We start from the raw sequence: 19363 nt of genomic DNA, 5'->3' as shown, positions 1-19363 counted from the left end.
TTCTCGGAGACAGACTAGTGGCTTTCCCTCTCAGAGAGTCTTTTTTCTGAGGAACACAACAGGGTGGAATTTTTGATCTGGCCTTGTTTGCATCAAAACTGCCCACACACCACACTCTGACATGTCCGTGGTGACAAAGAAAAGTTTGTCATAGTCTGGGGCCCTTAGGACAGGGTCAGATGTAAGAGCAGCTTTAAACTGCTTAATAGCTTCCTGACACTTCTCAGTCTACTTAACTGTGTTTGGTTGCTTTTTTCTGGTTGTTGGTGCAGTGATCTGACTGTAGTGCAGTATAAATCACCTGTAATTTTCTGCCAAGCCTAAGAATGATTGGATCTAGTTTGTTTGTTTGTTTGTTTGTTTGTTTGGTTTTGGTTTTTGTTCTTTTACTTAGGGACAGGCCAGTTTTGGATAGCCTCTACTTTTGCCTGTAGAGGGTTGATAGTCCCTTGACCCACCTCATGTCCCAGATAAGTTACCCTGTTTAGGCCTATTTGACACTTTCTAGCTTTAACAGTCAGCCCTGCCTCCCTTTTGTGCTGGTGGAAGACATGGTGGCAAGGAAAAGCCAGCAAATGTGACCCAAGTGCATTATAAAGGCTCAGAGCTAGAAGGTGAATAAAAAGAACCAAAGTTAACAATCATGAATGGTAGGGGATTAAAATCAATCTTATGACTTTAGGGGGCCTGTTTGGAATGGACAATAATGAGCATTTTTCCACAGGGGCTGCCATGTTGTGGCCAGAATGAGCTCTTATTTTGTAAATACAATTAAATTCTCCAGATCCTGGATCTGATCTGGGGTGGTGAGAATGAAAACGGGATGGAATTTGGAGATGTTGTAGGAGAAAGACAGGAGAGATAGGTAAACTGCGGATTGGTTTGGTGAAGGTTGTTTAGGATCTGGGGCACAATCCCCAGGGCCATAAAAAGGGATCATTTCAGGAAAGCTGCTTTCTGTATGTGTGGCCATTTCCTTTCCAGGATGATAAATAAATTCATGGGGGGAGGGGAGGTATGTGACAGGGTCAGAACAGAAGGCTATACAAAAAGTAGTGGAGGGGAGATTTATAAGCCTCAGACTGAGGAGATCTTTGTTCCTAGAGTAACAGGGAGGGGTTGGTTTAGAACCAGTAGAGGCAATCAGGGGCAGTGGGACACCTGGGCCTAATTGACCACGCCTGAAGAGTCAGGCCAGCATAGCGTAAGTAGGATATCTGGGGGTAATTAAGAAAACCAGTTCAGATTGGTTACAAAAGAAGCTTTGCCTGCAGTTGGGGCATGTGTGTAGCTGAGAGGATGGAAGAGGACACCACTAGAAGTAGGAGGAAAGGAGACAACAACTGAACACTAGGAGGATGAACTGGAGAGAAGGAAGGTGCTGGAGAAGTAGCCCAGGGGCTTGGAGCTGTCTCATAGCAGGTGATGGGGATTCACACAGGCAGCTATGATTACAGGGAACTGGGCTGGAACAGGGAGTAGAGGGGAGACCCTGGTTTTCCCCCACACCCACCTCCCCATTTCCAGTTGGAGATAAAGGATTGTGGAGTTTATTCTCCATTTTACTATACGCTGGCCAATAATGAAAAGAGTTCAGCAAACTAAAGCCATAGGCATGGTGCCTAAAACTATGGGCTTTTGTGAGCCACTGAGGCAAACAAAATCTGCCAGAACCCACTGAGTTTTCATAGGAGCTTTGTCAGAATATTCATAGGGCCATCTGGAGCAATCCTCCTGCCTCTTCCCACCCCCACTGCACCCCTTTCCCCAAGTCTCTTCCCTGTGTGATGCAAGCCAGAGGCTTGAGCATGGGGCGGCAGCAGGGGTCAGGTTCCCTCGCACTCACCACAGTGGCAGGACAGGGAACTACCCGGTAGCTGCACCACTCCACCCTGCCACCCATCTCCCAGCACAGTGCGCTCTGCTTCACTTGGCGGTAGGAAGCAGAGTGCCCCAGCCCTGTCCCCCCGAGCAGGTCGGGTCCAGAGTGATCTGCTTTCCATTGCTGCAGTGAAGCAGAGCACAACAGGCTGGGAGATGGGTGGTGGGGGAAGAGCAAAGCCCTACTGAGTAGCTGCAGCTCCCGCTACTACGGTGAGTGCAGGGAGGCCTGACCCCTGCTGCTGTACCATGCTTGGCCTCCTCCTCAGACCTCCCTGGGCCCCAAGGCTAACACAGGGGACTGTGCTATCCAAAGAATGTTTGAGGCTGCCGCCCTAGGACACCCCAAAGCATAGGGCTGGGGCAGCTACCCCAAACCTTCTTATGGATGGGACAGCTCTGCATAGAAATCAGATGTTCTTTGTAGAAGAAACATCTTAAGCAATTTTTGAAAGATCTGGAATAATCTCTCAATCAGTCACGGGGGCAAACAGTTCTTTTAGGATGGAGACTTGACAAATTTGTAAACAGGATAATGAGAAAATTTGCCCTGCAAAAACCAGAGGGCTAGACTTGTTGTGGGTGACCCCTTCAAGTTCTATGTTCTGTGCACACAGACAAAACAAAATTATTGAGGTCTCTGAATAAACCATAAGAACAGCCATACTGGGTCAGAAAAATGGTCCACCTAGCTCAGTATCCTGTCTTCTGACAGTGGCCAATGCCAGATGCCCCAGAAGGAGTGAACAGAACACGTAATCATCAACTGATCTATCCCGTCACCCATTCCCAGCTTTTGACAAACAGAGGCTAGAACAACCATTCTGGCTAATAAATATTGATGGACCTAGCCTCCATGAATGTATCTTGTTATTTTTTGAACCCTGTTCAAGTCCTGGTCTTCACGACATCCTCTAGCAAGGAGTTCCAGAGGTTGACTGTAGCTGCGTGAAGAAATACTGCATCCTTTTGTTTGTTTTAAACTTGCTGCCAATTAATTTCATTTGGTGACCCCTAGTTCTTATGTTATGGGAATAAGCAAAAACTGTTCTTTATTCACTTTCTCCATACCTGTCATGATTGTATAGACTTCTGTCATACCCACCTTAGTCTCCTCTTTTCTAAACCGAAAAGGCCCAGTCTTTTTAATCTCTCTTCATACGGCACCTGTTCCAAACTCCTAATCATTTGTGTTGCCTTTTTCTGAACCTTTTCCAATGCCATGGCGTGTCTCTCACATGAAGAATGGGGCTCGGACCGGTTCTGCTGGAAATCTGCTACGACAGTTAACACGAATCCCTCTGTAGCAGTCTCAGCAGAGGGATCACTGCCTGAATGGGGTCTGATGAACTCACTCTCATCTCTCCCCTAAAGGTGGCCCCTCCAGCCCAGAGGCTCATTAAAAGAGCAGTTTCCCTTGTCACATGGTGCTAGGTCTAGGGATGCTGGGGATGCTACCGCATTCCTGGACTTGAGGTAGGGATGTTAAATATCAGTTCGCTGAATAGTCGATTAACCTCATGAATTCTTAGTGGTTTCTTGACTATTCTATAGTCCCTGGGGCTGGGGCCGGCAGCCAGTGTGATACAGTCCCACTCCCGAGGAGCCCCCTGTCACTCTGCGCTGCTGCTTCTGAGTCAGAGGCAGCAGCATGAGGCACCAGGAGGGACCTAGTCTGCAAGGGGGGGCCAGTTTAAAAACCAGCTCCTTTCGCAGACCAGTTGCCTGTTGTCCTGTGCTGCTACCTCTGACACAGCAACCTCTGTCTGGGGGGGTCTGAGCTCCCGGACCCAGCATGAGCCAGAACTGAGCTGGGCTGCCTGCCCGCCTGGCTCCTAATACACTTTAAATGCAGAGCCACAGCAGGGGTAGGTTCCGGACCCGGTGAAAGCCAGGACCGGGCTGCTGGCCAGCCTGCTAAAAAATTTACTGGCAAGGGGCAGAGGAAATGCATGTAGTCTATAGCATTAACTGATGAGTTTTTGCTTTCTGGTTAATCGATACACTATTACATCCCTAGCTTGAAGTACAGTTTGGTTCAATAGTTCTCAGCCACTACCCAAGCTATAGCTGAAACAGAATACCAGTCTCCAGCACGATTACTTCTAGTTTTTAATTAAAAGGCAAACACCTGTTCTCTGGCTACAAATAATTTCTACTGCGGCTCTGCAGACAAGTTGGAAGTGGGAGATGGGGAGAGCTCCGGGGCAGAGAACATTGGAAATCCAGAGGTGACATAAGCTCATGCCATTGCCAGAAGCAAGGCCTCAAGAGGAATTTGACATAGCACTAGTCTCACCTGCATACAAAGCAGCCTCTCCCTTGCAGCTATTTCATTGTCAGAGGAGTTCCTTCTGCTGCCACGGTACTGAGGAACTGCAGGGAATATTAAAATAAAAAAACCGTATTTTTTATTCAAATCTTAAGTGAGCCTTTAAGCACATCAAACCACCAAGGGAACCATCAAAGAGGTCAGGCACACTCTGCAGGCTTCCACAGCCCTTGTGCCTATTGTAATGTCACTCAAACCCCGTGGTTCCATCATGTCTATTGTCTTATAGCTCAGTCCTGTTGTAAAACCTCTCCGGGTTCTGTAATGTATCAGCTGAAACAGGGCGGAGGTTCTGGGAGAGAAAAGATCCATCACAGGGACCAGAGACAATCCCCTTCCAGACTAGCTCTCTTTTCAAATTCAACATCTACCAGTTCCCATGAATAATACAGTTTTGATTAAACTTCTTCAGGCCTTCAGCTCATCTTAGAGCCTCAGGCTAGGTTCACCTCCTTTCTCCTGCCTCCGCCCCATTCCACAGTCTCTCTGTTATAACTGAATACTTGACAGATACTCTCCCTATCTGTCTCATCCTCAGGCGGAAAGAGATCTTATGAAATGTTCTTACCCTAGGACTTATCCCTGCTGCCTCCTTAGGCCACAGAGTGGAACGATTCAGTATCAAGGCCAATCGCAAATCCAGATGCATAATAAGAAGGGACAGAGATGTAGCAAGGAATAATCTTGTATCTAAAAGGTAAGGCCAACAGCTTCAGTGCTCTTTGCCAGCCATTATGTCGATGGGGAGATACAGGGCAACAATGATGACATATAAAATTTGAGCCACAGCAAGAGATTAAAATCAGAGCAAAAAAAAGTGTCTGTAGATTTTCTTTTCCTTCTAAATATCCAAGGATTCTTCCTATGTCTTATAGGGCTCTGATGAGAAGTTTGTTTATATAAACTGCTGAGAACAATCCAAGGATGACAGCAGTGACACAGACAGATAATCTAAAGGGGACTGCATGCAAAGCTCTTAGTTTCTTCAGGCACTGGGAAGGCAGCTGTCTGACCAGTTCAGCATTATCTCTAGATTCCAGACATACCACAAGCCTTAGCTACATTATTATTCACCTCGTGGCCTAGGGCTATGCTCTATCACAGTTATAATCAATGATCTCTGCCCTTGATATCAGAGCATAGCCTTTGAGAAATAAACTACAATTACACCTTTTTATGCCTCCATACCTAGAATCAGAAGCTATCCTACCTCCCAGGGATATCAGCTGCTTACATCAGGTCTCAATTTGGCACTTAAATTCTTTCACCACCCCCTGAGCCATCCCAATTATTTCTCACTTAGCAAAAGCTTGAGGAAAATTTTCTTTTCTCGTGTACTTCCCAAAGGAGCCTCTTCGGTGGTTTCCCTTCTATCTTTTACCCATTTCAGAAGCACTGATACTTTTCTTTGAAATGCTCATTAATCATCCTTTTTCTAATCCCAAGTTTTCTCTCCTCATCCTTCCCTATTGCTACCAAAGCCTCTCTCAAAAACCAAAGGTACTTCCATTGCATTTCAGGAGACTGGCTTTGCTTCACCTACCAAAACAGATCATATGTGACTGACAGCATCCATTCCTCTACTGGAGAATTTTGCCAATATGGCAGCCCCTTTGGTTCAGTGCTAGGTCATTTGTTTTCTGGTCTCATCCTTGAGTATTACATCTAGGTACAGGATTTCCCCTTCATTGTTTGGGTCCTTTTGCACTTTGCCCCCAAACTCCAGAAGCAAAAGGCAGAATAGTTCAAAGTATTTTTGGAAAAAAGCAGTATGATGCATTCTTACCATATGAAGTACAGTCCATTAGTTGAAGTACAGTCCATTAGTAATTAAGAAGAATGTTAAACAGCATCCATTAGAAATAAACATTTCTAAATTATCAGGACCAGATAACTTCTACTCAAGAATCCTAGAAAAGCTGGCTGAGATCTCTGTCCATCCTACATTAATTTTTAATAAATCTTGGTGTACTGGGGAAATTGTAGAGGACTGGAAGAATGTCAATGTGCTAATATTCAAAAAGAACAAAGGATATCTGGGTACAGTAGTTATGGGTTAGTTACTCTGGTATCAGTCTTGCACAAAACAATAGAATAGCTGATATGAGATTAAATGAAATAACAAATTAAAAGGATGAGAATATAATTAATACCAACTAACATGGTTTATGGAAAATAGTGTGACAGGTATGGTAATTTCCTGGACAAATCTTACTAGATTACTTTAAGTATATTAGTTATTAATTGTTTTTAAAATGTAAAATATATATGTATAATTGTGGCATTGTACGGAACTTCTTTAAGGGAAGGACAGAACTAATGTAAATCTTGAGAAGTGTTACAAACTTCAACAGACTCTTTTAAAACAAAGGGCCAGACAAGACTGTTCTTTTAGTTGAGTGGATTTTCTAAGAAATAGTTGAAAGGAGAGAAATGCAATTACCGAACTCCAGATGCATACTTTTGAAGTTATGCCTCGAGAAAATCAAACACTGAAACTGAATAAAAGAGTGACTTGACTTCATGGATGTGTTTGTTCTGAGCCCCGGTAACTGTGAACTTATAGCTGCAGGGAAAAAAGCCTTAGAGATGTGAAGGTCTGGTCACCTTCTAGAGTCTTTGTTGTAGTTTGGATGATCTCTGGTAAGCTTTTCAGAATGTATATAGTTTCTTTTGTTGTTTTGAATATTTTCTCTGTAGTGCTTTCATCTTAAGAATAAATGTGCTTGCTTAGAAAGAGCTGGGTGGTAACTGAACTATGGCATTTGTGCAGTTTATAGTCTGAAGAGAAAAGCAAAACAGGCTTAATGAGACAATTGGATTTACTGGGGATTTCATAGTGTAGGCAGAGAACTATGTAGTCTGATCAGGAGGGAGATGCATAACAGTCTTAGGAGAGGAGACTCCAAAGGGTAAGCTTGCTTAGCCTAATCAAAAGATAGTTGAAGGGAAATATGATTGCTGTCTATAAATACATCAGAAAGATAAATACCAGAGAGGAAGAGGATTTATTTAAATTAAGTTTAAACATGGACAGAAGAACAAATGGATAGAAAACATATTTAGACTTGAAATTAGCAGAAGGTTTCTAACCATCAGAAGAGTGAAGTTTTAGTATAGCCTTTTAAGGGGAGCAGAGGGGCAAAAAACCTAACTGGCTTGAAGACTGAGCTTGATACATTTATGGAGTGAATGGTACAATGAGACTGCCTACAGCCACATTTAGACATACGTTCAATTGCTAGCAGCAAATATCTCTAACTGTTGGTGATGGGACACTAGACAGGGAGGGCTCTGGGTTACTACAGAGAATTCTTTCCTAGGCATCTGGCTGGTGGGTCTAGCCCACATCCTCAGGGTCTACAGCCACATTTAGACATACGTGCAATTGCTAGCAGCAAATATCTCTAACTGTTGGTGATGGGACACTAAACAGGGAGAGCTCTGGGTTACTACAGAGAATTCTTTCCTAGGCATCTGGCTGGTGGGTCTAGCCCACATGCTCAGGGTCTAACAAATCACCATATTTGGGGTCAGAAAGGAATTCTCTCCGGAGTCAGATTAGCAGAGATCCTAGGTGATTTTGCCTTCCTCTATGTGCATCATGGGATATGGATCACTTGCTGGTTTAAACTTATGTAAGTGGCTAGTTAGCTTGAACCATGTGGCTATTTGGCTGGTTGTGTGTGGCTACTGCTTCAGAACTGGTTGGACACCATGGCTATAAGCCATGATTTGAGGACTTCAGTAACTCAGCCAACTTAAGAGGTTAGGAATCTAAAACAGAGTGGGTGGGTGAGGCCTGTGTCTTTCAATGTGCAGATCAGACTAAAAGGTCCCTGCTGACCTTAAAGTCTATGTCTCTGCTCAAAAGAGATGACAACTGGGGAGCCAGAAGCCTAATAGTGGGTGCCCTGGATGGTCCAGGAGAGGGAAATACAGGTTCAGTTGCCCTGAACTGATATGTATGTATGCAGCTCAGCATCCCCAGCCACTCCACGGGGAGGAGGGGGGGGACAATTGCTGGAACAGAAGCTGTGGGGGGCAGGAATAAGGTTTCCAACTCTCCCCAACCAGATGCCATTTCCACAAATGGCATCCAGTCTGTCCAGTCAGGAGAGTTGGCAACCCTAGGCAGGAGCAGGACCGAGAGGGAGACTCACTTGCATCCTCAGGGCAGCAGGCATGTGGGTGGTGGTGAGCAGCAGGAGTGTGGGCCAGAGGACTCAGAACAGAGGGCAGACACGCAGCCAGACGAAGAGAAGGGGCACTTTGAAGGGGAAACTGCCATTTCTCTCCAGCCATCAGCTGCACTGCTGCCCTGTCCTCTGGCCCACGCTCATGCCACTCACTGCTTCCCAGTGAGCAAGGGCTGGGCGCAACCTGCATGGGGACCCAGCTATGGGAAGGAAACGGGTGCTGGAGCTGGAACCTATAGCAAGGAAGGGACAGCCCCAAATTTCGTAGTGCCCCACACAGCTGCACATTATGTGTATTGGTAGGGACAGCCCTGAACTCAAGTTACTTGGTTGAAAACAGGGAACACTGGCTGAAATGTAATGTTCTGTGCTATACAGGAGATGAGATTAGATGATCTAATGGTGCCATTTGGCCTTAACAAAAATTCTATGAATCCACCAGTTCTATCTCCCTCTTCACCACCAAACTGCAGCCATCATCTATGTCCTCCAAATTTCATATACTTATTATCAAAATAGCAGTTGTTTGACTTGTCCAAATATTTTTGCCTACCACTTTTCCCAAGCCTGTACATATCTCTCTTGCCTCTCCCATATTGCCAACATCAATCACCCTCTGAAGGAAATCCTCAAAAGTTGTTGTTAGTATTATTGGAGTCTATTGTGCTAAATACTATAAAGATGCCTCCAGCTCTCTTTCTCAGTTCTAGTTCCCCAAATCTCCCAACTTCAGCCATTCATCTAATTTGTCCAGAAAATGGGGATATATCAGCCACTTCCAATTTGCAAAGCCTTTGCTCCTCTCCTATGCTTTGGAATCTCATAATAAATCTTCTTCTTAATGTTTGATATTATACCATTTATAAAAATAACACAGTTGAATACGAGCCTCACATTCAGTTTAGAAATAAAAATGATTAAAGTATTTTTTATCTGGCCTATCCAATTCCTAAAGCTCAGTCATCTGAATACACAGCCAGAAAATTAGATCAGGCTGAATATTTCAATATGAAACCATTAAGAATTTCTCTTTTCATGACTCACAAACTTTGCCAGACATAGATACTGCTATACTGGATTAGACCAGGTACAGAGTAAGGTGTAAGAATATCCCAGTAGACAAATGTGGGATAATCCATACCCTGTATTAGGTCTAGATCTAATCACTAGTAGTTAGCCATTGGCTTACATATGAAACCATTAAGAAGCATGGGATTTAATTTCATTTCCAAAGGTTTTGTTAGCAGTCTACAACAAAGCTGGACAGTCTTCTTTTGGCTGCAATACCTTTGGGTGGCAAACTGTCAGGGATGGTGAGTGAGGCTATGTCTACACTGCAGAGTTTTTGTGAAAATCGTCCGTTTTTGCACAGAAACTCGCAGAGCGTCCACACTACAAGCATGTTTTTGTGCAAGAAAAAGTACAGTAGATCATCAGAAGACAGGGCTTTTTCATAGAATCATAGAACCATAGAGCTGGAAGAGACCTCAGAAGGTTATCAAGTCCAGCCCCCTGCAGGACCAATCCCAACTAAATCAACCCAGCCAGGGCTTTATCAAGCCAAGACTTAAACACCTCTAGAAATGGAGACTCCACTACTTCCCTAGGTAACCCATTCCAGTGCTTCACCACTCTCTTAGTGAAATAGTTTTTCCTAATATCCAACCTGGACCTCTCCCACCGCAACTTGAAACCATTGTTCCTTGTTCTGCCATCTGTCACTACTGAGAACAGCCTTTCTCCATCCTCTTTGGAACCTCCCTTCAGGAAGTTGAAGGCTGCTATCAAATCTCCCCTCACTCTTCACTTCTGCAAACTAAACAGACCCAACTCCCTCAGCCTCTCCTCATAGGTCATATGCCCAAGCCCCGTAATCATTTTGATTGCCCTCTGCTGGACCCTCTCCAATGAGACTACATCCTTTTTGTAGTGGGGGGCCCAGAACTGGACACAATACTCCAGATGTGGCCTCACCAGAGCCAAATAAAGGGGAATAATCACTTATCTCGATCTGCTGGCAATGCTCCTCCTAATGCACCGTAATATGCCATTAGCCTTCTTGGCTACAAGGGCACACTGTTGACTCATATCCAGCTTCTCATCCACTGTAAGCCCCAGGTCCTTTTCTGCAGAACTACTACTTAGCTGGTTGGTGCCCAGCCTGTAACAATGCTTGGGATTCTTCCGTCCCAAGTGCAGAACTCTGCACTTGTCCTTGTTGAACCTCATCAGATTTCTTGTGGCCCAAGCCTCCAATTTGTCTAAGTCACTCTGGACCCTATCTCTGCCCTCAAGCATATCTACCTCTCCCCCTAGCTTAGTGTTATCTGCAAACTTGCTGAGGGTGCAATCCATCCCGGTCATTAATAAAGATATTGAACAAAACAGGTCCTAGAACCGAACCTTGGGCACTCCGCTAGAAACCAACCGCCATCCTGACATCGAGCTGTTGATCACTACCTGCTGGGCCCGGCCTTCTAGCCATCTTACCGTCCATTTATCCAATCCACATTCCCTTAACTTGCTGGCAAGAATATCATGGGAGACGTTTCAAAAGCCTTGCTAAAGTCAAGATATATCACATCCACTGACTTTCCCACATCTACAGAGCCGGTTACCTCATCATAGAAGCTAATCAGATTGGTCAGGCACAACTTGCCCTTTGTGAATCCATGCTGACTATTCCTGATCACTTTCCTCTCTTCCAAGTGCCTCAAAATGGATTCCTTAAGGATCCCTTCCATGATTTTTCCAGGAACCGAGGTAAGGCTGACCGGCCTATGGTTCCCTGGATCGTCCTTCTTCCCTTTTTTGAAGATGGGCACTACATTTGCCTTTTTCCAATTATCCGGGATCTCTCCCGATCTCCACGACTTTTCAAAGATTATGGCCAAAGGCTCCTCAATGACATTTGCCAACTCCCTCAGTACCCTTGGATGCATTAAGTCCGTACACAACTCCATGAGTCCATTTAGCTTTTCTAAATATTTCCTAACCTGTTCTTTACCCACCAAGGGCTGTCCATCTTCATCTCATCTTGCGTCACTTAGTGCAGTAGTCCAAGAGCAGACCTTGTCCATGAATACAGAGGCAAAGAAAGCATTGAATACTTCAGCTTTCCCCACATCTTCTGTCACTAGGTTACCTCCTTCATCCAGTAGGGGCCCCACACCCTGTCTGATCACCTTCTTCTTGCTAACGTGCCTGTAGAAACCTTTCTTGTTATCCTTCACATCCTTTGCCAGTCGCAATTCCAGCTGAGCTTTCGCCTTCCTGATAACCCTCTGGCATTCTCGAGCTATACATTTAAACCCCTCCCTGGTCATTTGTCCAAGTTCCCACTTTTTGTAAGCTTCCTTTTTGTGCTTAAGTTCACCAATGATTTCCCTCGTAAGCCTTAAATCCTTTTTGCGCAAGAGTTATTCCTCTTTCTACGAATAAGCCTTTCTGCACAAGAGCTCTTGCGCAAAAAGGCATGTGAGCACGGACAACAGGGGTTTCTTGCGCAAGAAACCCCTATCGGAAAAAGCACGGGTGCTCTGATGGCCATTCTGCGAATGGCCATCAGAGCTTTCTTGCGCAAGAGCATCCATGACAATGTGAACACTTTCTTGCACAAACGTACATCTCTTGCTCAAAAGCACATGGCAAGGTGGATGCACTCTTGCGCAAGACCTTTTTGCGGAAGATCTTTTCCGCAAAAAGTTGTTGCACAAGAAGCCTGCAGTGTAGACGTAGCCCCGAGTGTGTGTGTGTGTGTTTGTGTCATGAAAGAAGTTACTCACCCTGTGAAGTAACAATTGTTCTTCGAGATGTGCCCCGTGGGTGCTCCACTCTAGGTGTCGGGTCCCGTCCCGGCGCCGCGGCTCGGAGAATTTTCATAGCCGTGTCCCGCCAGCCCGCACATGCGCGCTCCTTCAAAGCGCCGTTCGCGCCTTTGATCAGCCGCGCGCAGGCTGGCAACTGCCAGTTCCTCTCAACCGCTCATCTGAAAGAGAGAAAAAAGAGAAACCCGGAGCGGGGAGGAAGGGCGGGTCGTGGAGCACCCACGGGGCACATCTCGAAGAACAATCGTTACTTCACAGGGTGAGTAACTTCTTCTTCTTCTTCGAGTGGCCCCGTGGGTGCTCCACTCTAGGTGACTCCGGAGCAGTACCTAAAAGAGTCCAGAGCGCTCCGAAATTAGGTTTTATGATCACGACTAAGTACTGCCGTAGCTACCGAAGAGTCTGAAGCGAGGTGGTCAATTATAGCATAATGTCTCATAAAGGTGATATTAGAGGACCATGTCGCTGTCCTGCAAATGTCCCGGAACGGGACTCCCTTCAGGAAGGCCGTAGTAGTGGAAACTGCTCTAGTGGAGTGGGCCTTTGGAGGGTTTGGCAGGGGTTTCCCTCGGATAGAATGGCACATGGATATGCATGAAACAATAAGTCTCAAAATACGTTGAGAGGTCAATGGTTGGCCTTTAGAACGGTTTGCCAATGACACTATTAAGCGGTCCGTTTTCCTAAAGTCTCGCGTTCTATCGATGTAGAATGCCAAAGCTCTCCTTACATCCGGCGTATGCCATATTGCTTCTTGCGCTGAGGCATGGGGTTTAGGGAAGAAGCACGGAAGAACCACTGGTTCATTGATGTGAAACTCAGATGACACCTTTGGGATAAACGCTGGGTGGGCTCTTAAGGTGACTGAGTCTTTAGAAAAAACTGTATAGGGAGACGAAGCCATGAACGCTGCTATCTCACTGACCCTACGAGCTGAAGTCAGGGCTAGGAGAAACAAAAGCTTGGTGGTAAGTATGTGTAACAGAATAGTGGCTAGAGGCTCAAAGGGAGGATGAGATAGAGCTTCCAATACTAAATCCAGGTTCCACGAAGGTGGAGGGGGTCTGCGGGGTGGGTTGAGGTTCGCGAGCCCCTTTAGGAATCTTTTCGTAGTAGGGTGTGCGAATATAGAAAAGGAGTCATCCATGTGATGAAAGGCATTAATTGCTGCCAAATGTACCCGTAGGGAAGCTATGGCCAGACCATTATCCTGTAGTTGCAAAATGTACTCTAATATACGAGGTAAAGGTGTGGAATAGGGGACCAAGTTGTTAGCCGCACACCATGCCTGGAATCTGGCCCACTTAGCTATATAAGTAGCTCACGTAGAATCTTTCCTGCTATGTATCAACACCTTCTTGACCCGCTGGGAACAACAATGTTCGAAACTGTTAAACCAATGAGCATCCATGCTGTGAGGTGTAGAGTCTCGGGTTTCAGATGGTGTAGAGATCCGTTGTTCTGGGTCAAGAGATTTGGAAGGAGAGGTAGGGGGTACGGTGCCCTTGCCGACATCTGACGGAGCATTGAGAACCAAGGTTGACGAGCCTGTGCTGGGGCTATAAGAATTACTCGAGCCCCCTCTATGCTGATTTTCTCAAGAACCTTGGGTATGAGAACGACTGGGGGAAAGGCATACAACAGCATCCGTCCCCAGTGGAGAAGGAAGGCGTCTCCTAGTGACTGACGTCCTATTCCTGCTCTCGAGCAATAAGTGGGGCATTTCCTGTTGTTTTCTGTGGCAAACAAGTCTATTGTTGGAAACCCCCACCGTACGAATATATGGTTTAAAACCTCTGTGCAGAGTTCCCACTCATGGTCGTGGGGAAAACGTCTGCTGAGTGAGTCCGCTACTAAGTTGTCGGTACCCGGAAGGTAGGATGCTACTAGGATGGTGTTGTTGTGAATACACCAATTCCATAACCGGACCGCCTCCGCACATAGAGAACGAGATCGGGCGCCTCCCTGCCTGTTGATATAAAACATAGTTGCCATGTTGTCCGTCATGATTCTGGTAGTTGTATCCCGTATGTGGGACTGAAAATGCTTGCAAGCATGTCGTACCGCCCGCAACTCGAGTATGTTGATGTGTAACATCATTTCTTGAGTTAACCAGCGACCCTGAATTGTCAGGTTGTCCATGTGCGCCCCCCAGCCTGTGAGGGAAGCATCTGTAGTTATCTGTCTTGTAGGCTACGGACGATGGAATGGGATGCCCGTGAGGAGATTGGCCCACCACTGAATAGACTCTCAAACATGTTGGGGTACCACCAATGGTTTGTGGATTTTGTCTTTTGCCGGACTGTAAACCATGGTCAACCAATGTTGGAGGCAACGAAAATGTAACCTTGCGTTTTGTACGACTACGGTGGAAGCCGCCATGTGGCCCATCAGTTGTAAACATACGCGTGCAGGAATTGTGGGAGCATGCATGACAGTATGTACAAGATCTTGAATTGCCACAAAACGCTCCAACGGTAGGTACGCCCGTGCCACGGTTGAGTCGAGCCGTGCACCTATAAAAACCAGGTCTTGGCATGGAATTAGTAATGACTTTTTTACATTTATGAGGAGGCCCAGGGAGGCAAATTCGCTGGACACTGTCTGCACCATATGACATGCCTCCACATATGTTGAGCCCCTGATTAGACAGTCGTCTAAGTAAGGGAATATTGTCACTCCCGTCCTGCATAAATGAGCCGCCACTACGGCTATAGTTTTGGTGAAGACCCGGGGGGCACACGCCAATCCGAACGGTAGAACCCGGTACTGAAAATGTTCGTTCCCTAATTGGAACCGAAGAAAACGTCTGTGGGCCACGTGAATAGCAACGTGGAAATAAGCATCCTGCAGGTCGAGGAGTGCAAGCCAATCTCCCTTGTTCAATGACGGGATGTTAGTTGATAAGGTCACCATCTTGAATCGGCATTTCCGAAGGTGGCGGTTTAACCTTCGAAGGTCTAAGATGGGTCTCCAGCCTCCCGATTTCTTTGGGGTGAGAAAATATCGGGAATAAAAGCCTTTTCCCCAAAATTGTTTGGGTACTCTCTCTATTGCCCCGATTGCGAGTAAGCGAAGAACTTCTTGTTTCAGTAGTTGCTCATGAGAAGGGTCCCTGAAAAGGGACGGGGTGGGTGGGGTGGAGGGGGGAATGGAGAGAAAAGGAATTGAGAGGCCGTACTTTACCACTTCTAGTACCCATCTGTCTGTGGTGATGTTGGACCACAGGTGGTGATATAATTTTACTTGATGGTGAAAGAGATGAGGATTTTCGTTCTGTGCATTGACCAAGGGAAGCGTGCTCGCAACCTCGACGGGGAAGTCAAATCTGCTGTTTGGCTGAAGATTGATTGACTGCACGATTTTGTTGGGGTCGTTTCCGTTGAGGACGCTGCCTAGGACGCTGATTATCCGACATGCGTGTGTGTTGTCTGGGAAAATTAAAATCGTACCTTCTCTGATAAGGGTAATAGCGTCTACGCTTAAAATTGGGCGTGTACATCCCCAATGTACGTAGGGTGGCACGAGAATCCTTGCCTGAATGGAGGACTTCGTCAGTATTTGCTGCGAAAAGCTTAATCTTATCAAAGGGGAGATCTTCAACTTTACTTTGCATCTCCTTTGGTGCTCCCGCAGACGAAAGCCATGATGATCTTCTCATTGCGATACCCATAGCCGTGGCCTGTGCTGCTGTGTCGGCCACGTCCATTGCAATCTGCAATGCGGTGCTACATGTTGCGTATCCTTCCTGTACTATCGCTTTCAATAGAGGTTTCTTCGCGTCAGGAAGATGATGTAATAATTCCATTAGCTTTGAATAATTATCAAAGTTGTGATTTGATAAATGAGCTGAGTAGTTTGCAATACGTAACAGAAGTGTGGCTGAAGAATAGACCTTTCTACCAAATATATCCAACTTCTTATTGTCTTTATCAGGGAGCGCGTTTTTGTACTGTGGCGCTTTGGTCCTTCGCTGTGCTGCGTCAACCACTAACGAATTGGGCTGAGGGTGATTGAATAGAAAATCTAACCCCTTTGCCGGCACAAAGTATTTCTTGTCGGCCTTTTTACTGGTAGGGGTAACTGAAGTTGGCGTTTGCCATATCTCGTCCGCCACTTCCATGATCGCTTCGTCAATTGGTAAGGCGATCCTTGCACGCTGCTGTGGACAGAGGTTCTTTAAGAGACGGTGTGTTTTCACCGGAACATCTGCCAGCTGTATTTCTTGCGTGCCTGCTACTCGTTTAAACAGGTCTTGGAATTGTTTTATATCGTCTGGTGGAGACAATTCACCTGGACAAACTGCCTCATCTGGTGAGGAAGATGTGCAGTCCGCTGGAGAGGTTTCTGGCTTGGGATCCTCTGTGTCAGACAGCTGTCCTTCTTCCAGCTCGGAGTCATCCTGCTGGACAGATTGGCTTGTCGATGGAGGTGGTGAGGTTAACTGTTGTGGTTGTTGAGGTAAGTATTGTGTGACTGGTGAGCGACAGTTACAGGATGATTCCCTAAGTGAAGATAATCTATGTTCACGGTGGGTACCGCCGTCGCACGAACGATAGTAGTGCCCGTAGTAGTGCTCAGAACGTGACGGAGAAGAATGACGCGATGAACGTGCGCTACTGTGTTGAATGTAATAGACGCGGCGTGGAGAGCGTCTAGAGGACCCATATCTGGATGACCGACCCGGTGAACGAGATCGTGAACGAGATCGTGCTTCTAGATATACCGTGTCTCTATAATCGCGCCGCCTGTATGCAACATGGATCGGGGAAACACTATAGTCCCGATACCGTGTACGCCTTGGTGGCGACGGAGATGGTCCTGGTGAGAAGACTGGGGAGGCAGATCTGTCCCTCCCATGAATCTTTGATAGAGCTTTCCTAGGCATTAAGGCACTGTCAGTTTCCATGGCAACTGGGGAGCTCTGCGCAGAGTGAAGACAGAGCGGTGCCGGGGAGATCAGCTGTAGCTGCTCTGCTGACGGTGCCGATAGAGTGCTTGGTGCCGACGTGGTTAAAGTTGCCGGTGGTGCCATGTCAGGAATGTGCACGGCTGGGTCCGGTGCCGCCAATGTCGGTGCCGTCACAAGCGGTGCCGCTGGAGCCCGCACCGCTGACGCCGAAGCCTCTGAGCCCGGCACCGGCTGGCTTGTCAGTTTCAGCGTTAGCGCTGCACCACCAGCCGGCGAAGCTGAAGCCGGTGCCACCGAAGCCAGCGCTGAAGCAGCCCGAGCCCTCGGCGTTTGCGATCCCCTATCACCGGGGTCAGTAGAGCAGCGGGACCCCGCGGGGGTCAATTTGGAGACTGCCGAAGCCCCTGAGACTGCCGGAGGGAGGGAACGAGCCGGGGACGGCTTTGCTCTCTTTGAAGTTAGCGGTCTAGGAGAAGCCGCTCTCCTCTTGGACTCAGAAGTTTTTGCTGCGGTTGAAGCTGGTAACGTATCAGGCTGCAGCGCTTTGTCAAAGGACATCTTCCGGAGCTTTAATTCTTGCTCTCTCCGGGCTCTGGAGGTAAGCTTGCAGCAATGGGTGCACTTTTGAGGAACGTGCGATTCACCCAGGCACCTTATGCAAGCGGCATGACCATCAGCATAGCTTCGCGGAAAACTGAACATTTCTTAAAACCGGGGGATCCCAGCATTGTTAGGAGTGGAAAAGAGGTGGCTGGATGCCGATCCAGGCAACCCCTGTCTTTTTACTGTTTGTCAATTTCAGTTTTCTTTAGCGCTTAGCCGTAGCGCTAATGGAGTTGATCTGAAGAAAAACTTTTTTTTTTTTTTTTAAACAAACAGAACTGTAGACTGGAACACGACTAACCCTAAAAATAACTATTTACACTGAGAAAAACTAACTAATAACGCTAATGAAAACATAGATCTAACAGAACAGGGAGCTCCGACCGTGACCTGAGGCGGTTGAAAGGAACTGGCGGTTGCCAGCCTGCGCGCGGCTGATCAAAGGCGCGAACGGCGCTTTGAAGGAGCACGCATGCGCGGGCTGGCGGGACACGGCTATGAAAATTCTCCAAGCCACGGCGCTGGGACGGGACCCGACACCTAGAGTGGAGCACCCACGGGGCCACTCGAAGAAGAACTGAGAATTCAGCACACAGCTAGTCAAGAAAAGGCTGTTTGACTTTCATGGTCTATTTGGGAAGGGCCTCCAGTCAGCGGCTGTAAGGAGCCCTGAGTTTGAGCAATTTGCCCTGAGCGGACACCCTCAGCGGTGCCCAGACCTTGCCCTGTCCATCACAGACGTGCTCTTGCACAAGAACTTTTTGCAAAAGATCTTTTCTGCAAAAAGTTGTTGCACAAGAAGCCTGCAGTGTAGATATAGACCCCGAGTGAGTGCATGTATGTCTGTGTGTCATGAAACTGAGAATTCAGCACATGGCTAGGCAAGAAAAGCTGTTTGACTTGTACATAAGAATGGCCATACTGGGTCAGACCAAAGGTCCATCTAGCCTAATATCCTGTCTTCTAACAGTGGCCAATGCCAGGTGCCCCCAGAAAGAATGAACAGAACAGGTAATCATCAAGTGATCTATCCCCTGCCACCCATTCCCAGCTTTTGACAAACAGATGCTAGGGACACCATTCCTGCCCATCCTGCCTGGCTAATAGCCCTCGATGGACTATCCTTCATGAATATATCTAGTTCTCTTTTGAATCCTGTTAAAGTCCTGATCTTCACAACATCCTCTGGCAAGGAGTTCCACAGACTGACTGTGCATTGTGTGAAGAAATACTGCTTCCTTTTGTTTGTTTTAAACCTGTTACCTATTGATTTCATTTGGTGCCCCTTAGTTCTTGTGTTATGGGATGAAGTAAATAACTTTTCCTTATTTACTTTCTCCATACCAGTCATGATTTTATAATCCTCTATCATATCCCCCCTCTTAGTTGCCTATTTTCTAAGATGAAAAGTCCTATCTGGCAGCCATTCCATACCTGTGTTCATTTTTGTTGTCCTTTTCTTAACTTTTTCCAATTCCAATGTATCTTTTTTTAGATGAGGCAACATAATATTCAAGATGTAGGAATACCATGGGTTTATAAATAGTCAATAAGATATTCTGTCTTATTCTCTATCCTTTTTAAAAAGATTCCTAACATTGTTTGCTTT

At 46.5% G+C, this 19363-nt stretch overlaps 1 protein-coding gene across 1 annotated transcript in view; it reads right to left on the bottom strand.

The window, feature by feature from the left end:
• Nucleotides 1-19363, bottom strand: part of NGB (neuroglobin) — a 33783-nt gene that overhangs the window by 11814 nt on the left and 2606 nt on the right. Inside the window, exons 2-3 of the mRNA XM_075926808.1 lie at nucleotides 4181-4257; nucleotides 2987-3155 (exon numbers count right to left, since the gene is read on the bottom strand). The gene's annotated coding sequence lies outside the window, so the exon portion shown is untranslated. The remainder of the gene's footprint in view (nucleotides 1-2986; nucleotides 3156-4180; nucleotides 4258-19363) is intronic.

Source organism: Pelodiscus sinensis, chromosome 4, assembly GCF_049634645.1.
Source record: "Pelodiscus sinensis isolate JC-2024 chromosome 4, ASM4963464v1, whole genome shotgun sequence".
In the NCBI taxonomy this organism is placed as follows: Eukaryota; Metazoa; Chordata; order Testudines; family Trionychidae; genus Pelodiscus; species Pelodiscus sinensis.
Note: the sequence above shows the minus strand (reverse complement) of the source record. Positions and strands in the feature narration are given on the sequence as shown.